The sequence below is a fragment of the Echinops telfairi genome, unplaced genomic scaffold (genome assembly GCF_000313985.2).
Source record: "Echinops telfairi isolate 266 unplaced genomic scaffold, ASM31398v2 ScPeMD7_1;HRSCAF=3_0, whole genome shotgun sequence".
Lineage (NCBI taxonomy): Eukaryota > Metazoa > Chordata > Mammalia > Afrosoricida > Tenrecidae > Echinops > Echinops telfairi.
Window position 1 is genome coordinate 1,095,980 of NW_022103896.1, and position 6,064 is coordinate 1,102,043.

The window sequence follows — 6,064 nt, forward strand, 5'->3', positions numbered from 1 at the left end:
CCACCCCCATCCTCCACCACCACCCCCATCCTCCACCACCACCACACTTACCACCACCATCTCCATCTCCACCCTCATTACCACCATCACCACCACCACCACTGTCACCACGGTCACTGAATTCGCATCAGCGCCGACCCTGGGCTCAGGCCGCGCTACATGTATGATCTACTGGAGAGAGAGACCTGACCTCTCAAGCCTCTGTGAGAAGAAACACTTTGCCAGGGAGCCGAACTGGGACGGAAGGTCTGGGAGGCTTGGGCCGGACTGGGTGGGGAGGTGTGCTGAGTGGAACAGAGGGCTGGATGGGGCTGGGGCTGCGAGGGAGGAGGGCGCTCAGGGTCACTGTCGGCCCAGGACGGAGGCTGTCTGGAGGGCACACCTGCTCGGGCCAGGGGTGTGGCCCATGCTGAGGGCTTGGCCAGGGCCCCACCTCTCCCTGGATAATTTAGGGCTGGGAGCCAGAGGTGCAGGCCGGTGGCTGCATGTGCGGGGACACCCTCCAGCACGGTGGGCTCCTTGCTGGCCCCTCTCTGCCCCACCCTCCCCGGGGAAGCAGGGCCACTATGGCTGAGACCCTCATCTGTCTTTTCTGGTCAATAAACCCCTGCTTCCGAGGGAGTCTGGGGGTTGGCAGCGGTGCCCCGCCCCCGCCGACACACTCTGTCATCATTAAGCTCTCTCCGGTCTAATTAACGGAGTGGTCAGGATGCTAATTAGTGGCTTTATTGCAACTGGAGGAGGGTGAAGGACAACCTTGGCACGGAGGGGTCCTCGGTGCTCTGCTTGCTGCCCCCGCACCCCACTGGGCCTGCCCTAGACCCCTGCAGATCCAGGATCTCACCTTCCGACCCCACAAGCCGGGCCCCCCTCCCCAAGGCTCCCGGCCTTGCCCAGTGCCCTCTCTTACCCTCTCTGACCTGGGACCCAGGCCAGTCACCCCGAGGACTGGCCACTCTGCCCGTGTCTGCTACGCCACCCGACCCTCTGGCTGGACTCCTTGTCCCCTCCCATCTTCCTGCCCCATCAGTCCCCACCTCTCTGTAGCCAGCTGTTGCCCCAGGGCCTCCCCAGCTGGCTGCTGCCCCATGCTAAGGGAGGCAGATGCCTGGGCAGACACTGGTCCTGTCCCCGGGGACTGAATGGTGTGGAAGATGCTGAGAGACTGGTCCCAGGGCCTGGCGGGAGGACAGTGTCCCGCAGCGCAGCCTCATCCTTACCCACACGGGCAGGGCAGCCCGGACCTCCAGGAGGCCTGAGTGGTACTCGGGTTTTCAAAGCTCTCCCCTCCACAAGTCCCAAGGCTGGTGCCCCAGAGACGGGCCAGCGCCGGACTCAAGGGGCTCCATCTCCCTGCCTGCGTGGGGCGCCCCCACACGAGGGGCACTGGGGCTGGCGCTGCCCGACCCTGGGCCCGTGACCCAGAGCAGCTCCACCGGCGACAGATGGCGGGGGTGGAGGTGCGGCTGCGCGAATCAGATGGCGGCGCCCCCGGCGGCCCCGCGCCAACCGCGCCCAGGAAGCTGTCGCGGCCCCCGGGCCCTGCACATCTGGGGACCGCGCGCCCGCTGCGCTGCGCGCACGGCGCGGGGAGGGGGACGCGCGGAGCTGCCACCGCCGGTGCCCCGGGCGGAGCAGGTGGGAGCAGGGCGGTGCAGCTGTCTTCCTGCCGCACGCACTAGCAGGTGCTCAGCCGCCGCCCCCGGGGTCCCTGCGGCCCTCGGCCTCGGAGCTCACTGGCCCCTGGCCTCCGGACTGGCCCCTGGCCTGCCTGCGGACCAGAGCGCTGCAAGCGAGGCCCGCCCTGCACTGCCCCTTTGGTTCCCCGGGCTCTCTGGCTTGCGCTGGCCTGGGTGACCACCGCCTCCAGGAGAGGCCCAGAAGGGCACCCTGCCACCAGGGAGGCTGAGTCCGCTTTCCTCTGGGTGGCAGGCTTGGGAGGCTTCTGGGCAGGAGGCTGAGGGAGTGGGGGACGGAGTTCTCTCCTGAGTAATTGAAGCCCCCACCCCCCATCCTGGGGCACAGAAAGGAAGTCAGTGTCAGGGCAGCCTCTCCAGTAGTCCCCAGAGGACAACTCTCTTCATGCCCCAGCAGTGCAGGGGTTGGGGGCAGCCCATTCTCTTGGGACCTGAGGTTAAGGGACTCTCCCTCCCCACCCTGCCCTGTCTCACAATTCGTGGGTCCTGTGCTGGGGGCGGGGGTGGGGCAGTCTCGTCCTGGGCCAGCAGCTGGCCATCTCCAGGGCCCTTGGCAGCTTGCTGGCCATCCTGCTCTTGGCTTGGAGGGGGCCCTAGAATCTCTCGGGGTGAGGCAGAGTGAGGGCAGGGGGTGTAGCAGCCTTGTGGGTGGGGTATAGCAGCATTGGGGGTTGGTAGGGTGAGGGGGGGCAGAGTTGGTAGGGAGGAAGAGTGGGGTGGGACAGAGTGGGGGAGGGGTGAGAAAATAGGGGTGCGTGGCAGGGTGGGACATTGTGGAGTAGTAAGGAGTTGACAGGGTAGGAGGGGGTGGGGAGGAAGGAAGGTGGGGGTCTGGCAAGGCAGGGGGTGGGATGAGACAGCATGGGGGCAGTGGGGGGACAGGGGTGGCAGCGCAGGGCCCCATGGGAGCTTTGGAAACCTCAGCTCCAGGCACTTTAATCCAAGGGCACCCCGAACTCATCCGAGGTGCCTTCCTAACACTAAATTCAGCTTGGCATCCTCCCACTCGGGCCCCAAGTCCCAGTGGATGGTCAGAGGGATGGACAGACAGACTGCACATTTAGGAGGGTGGGTTGATGCTGGGACTAAGGGGAGGAGCAGACAGGGTGCCCCCAGGGCCAAGGGGCCCGCTGGCCACTCCAGCAAGGCAAGCTCAAGCCTGCCTGGGGCTCGGACTCTGGGCCAGCTGGGACCCTGAACCCCACATGCTCGCCCCCAGCCTCATCAGAGGTTACAAGCCCAGGCTCCCGGGGGTGGGGTGGGGTGGTGGAGTGGGGCTTTATCTTCAGCAGCTCAGCAGGGGCCGGCACCAGGCTTCCCCAGGAGTGGGCTTACCACGTGGCAGGGTAGAGAGACTAGGCCTGAGAGGGAGGGGGCTCCTGGGCGTGCAGAGACCTGGCAGTGGGCGGGGTCCCTTTGCCTGTGGGTGGGCTGGACCTGGTGTCTTCTGGCCAAGTGGCTCTGGCTTTCCAGATTCCATCCATACCTGTCCCCTTGCTCAACTCTTGATGGGTGGTGCCTCTGGATGGTGGGGCGGTGTCTGGTTGGCAGGGTCCCTAGGGTGATGGGGCTATGTGCTGGCTGGCCAGGGTCCCTCAGGGTGGCTGGCCCAGGGCTGGGAGAGGAACTGGGCCTCAGGTCAAGTTTCAGGAAGCCCTGCCAGGCCGTGAATAATGCTGCCACCACCAAGATTGGAAGGTGACCTCAGCTGGGGGGGCACCCCCAGGCCGCTCTGCCTGCCTCAGCCACCTCCCCCCACTGACCAGGACTCTGGGACTCCCCAGGACTCCCCTACCTCCTCTCACCACCAAGATCAGCAATTCCCGAGGATGGGGCCATGTCCCCCCACAGACTCAGGCTCCCCAAGAGCAGGTCATGTCCCCCCATAGACTTGGGCTCCCCAAGGACAGGCCATGGCTCCCACCCCAGAGACTTCTGGCTGGGCCTCGGGGTAGGTGGGCTGGCATGGTGGCCTGTACCTCCATGTGCCTGTCTGTACAGGGGGCCCCTGTCTCCTCCTCTTGCCCAGGACCATGGGAGGTGGGGCTGAGGGGCACTGTGGGGGCTCGCCCTGCCAAGTATCCAGGGCCGGGCTGGAGAGTGCTCTTCAGAGAGCCCACCCCACAGCCACTCAGCCCCAGACACCTTTGTCCCCCCACTCACAGGAACATGCTGACCCCGAAGTCCAAATGCCCTTGAAGGAAGTTTCAGTGGGAGGGCAGAGGGGTCCCTGGGGAGGGCAGAGAGCCCCATGGCCCCCTCACAGGTGGGCAGGCCTACTGGCAGCCTGGTGCTTGGCATTTGTTAGACAAAGGCACCTGTGACCGTTCGACAGGTGCTGGGTGCCCCGGGTGGCATTGCCAGGAAAGAAGGGAGCCGTCAGACAGCGGGGGTCTAGTCTGAGGGGAGGTGGCTTGGACCCCGGGGGAGCGGGAAGCTTGGGGTGCACGGGGCAGGGCTTGCCCCAGAACTGGCCTAGGAGGGAGGGAACAGCACAAGGTCTGGGGACCTGGGAAAGCCCTACCCCCTTGGAAACGATTGGGGAGGGACTAGGTGCCACTCACCCTGGGGGTGCCCAACGCCCCCCACCCTGCCGTGCCTGTGTCAGATTGGGGAAACTGAGGCAGGGGTTAGACCTGGGGGAGGCAGGGCCCAGCCTGCCCCTCCTCCCTCCATCTCTTGTCCCTGTCTCTGGCTCCCCTCCACCTCCTCTCTGGTTCTGCTCTGCCCCCTGACTCCATCTCTCCTTCTGTCCCATCCCTTCTGTCTCTATCTCTGGCTCTCTCCCACTTTCCGTCTGTCTCTGATTGCCCGTCTCTCTATCTCTGTCTCCATCTCTGCCTCTCTATCTCCGATGCCACCTCCCACTCTATCAGTCTCTGTCTCTGCTCCCCCGTCTTCGCCTCATCCGCCTGCCCCTGACAAGCTGATCAATGGCTCATCACCTGGCAGGAGGTTCTAACTCAAGTGTGGCATCTTAATCAGCGCGTAGCTGTCTGGGGTCCATCGACTGCCTGCCGGCCAACAAATGAGCCCATTGACCAGTCGGCCAACCCCTCTCTGTGGCCAGCCTGCCGGTGTTCGCCTGCCGCCTGGTGGCCGCGTGCAGCTGCATAGCAGGAAGTGGCGGCTCCGGGCCGGAGGGCCGCCTGTGGATCTGAGCTCAACACAGGCCAAAGCCTTGTCTTGGATACTGCTGGCAGGACAGCTCTGTGCCCCAGGCCACACTGGGCACGCGGTCCACCAAGGCAGCTGATGCCCCCTGTAAGCCCCGCCTTTCCTACCCTGGGACCAGTGCCAGCCCACCCCCAGCCCAGCCTGCACCCCACAGGGAAGGCCCTGCACAGAGCTCTCACATGCAGGGCTCAGCAAACAGTGAGCAGGAGCTATGGGGCAGGGGGCCAGGGCGCAGAGCCCCCTCATGACCAAGCCCTGGTGGGCACCATGCCCTCCAAGGGAAGGGTCCTTCTAGGAGCAGGTGGCAGAGCGGGACCTGGAGGGTCGCTGGGTGTGGCCTGGTGTAGCTGAGTGGAGTGGCACTGACCTTGGGGCCCTTGCCTCGCTGCCCACTCGGCCAGCCTGATTTTGACCTGCTGCCCTGACCTGCTGCCCCCACAGTCCATGGAGCCCACCAATGCTGACACAGCCAGGTGGGTGCGGGGCCCAGCTCCAAGGCCTCTGGCCACCCCACTTCCTGTCATCTCCCTGCCTCAGATGCCCTGAGTGGCCCCGGTGGGGGACTGGTTCCAAGAGACGTCCAGCGCAGCTGAGACCCCTCCCAGCTCCCCTTCCAGCCGCCAACCTCATTTACAGATACAGATCAGTCCCTCGCTCGCAAGTCAGGCTACAGCCCTCACCCCACCCCGTCAGCCCTGGGCTTGCGGACAGGTGGGTGCAGCCCTCCAGGCCCTGTCTGGGGTGAGCCTCAGCTGGCTGCCCTCCCCACATCCTGCAGGCTGGGTGGGAGGGGGCTATCGGGCCCAAGGTCAGCGGTCTTGGTATTGACAGTGTCCATCCAGGGAGGGCGGGCGGTGTATCCAGCTCAATATAACTCATCTCAGGAGACAATAAATTTGGCCATTGACCCAGCAAGCCAATGTCGATAAGTGAACGGTTAATATAAACATCGGCCTACCCAAATTAATCCTGGGGGCGGGGGGGAGCGGGAGCAGAGGGCAAGTGGGAGCTTGAAATACGGGGAGGAAGCCGGAAGGGGACAGTTATGGCTCCTGGGCAGCCTCCCGGGGGCAGTCATGGACCCTGCAGAGCCTTCCAGCCCACATACCTGGAAGTGGGGTGTCCTGCAGCCCCTGCAGGCTGAGGCTCTGGGCACTTCCCAGAGAGGGTGGGACAGCCATGGACACCAG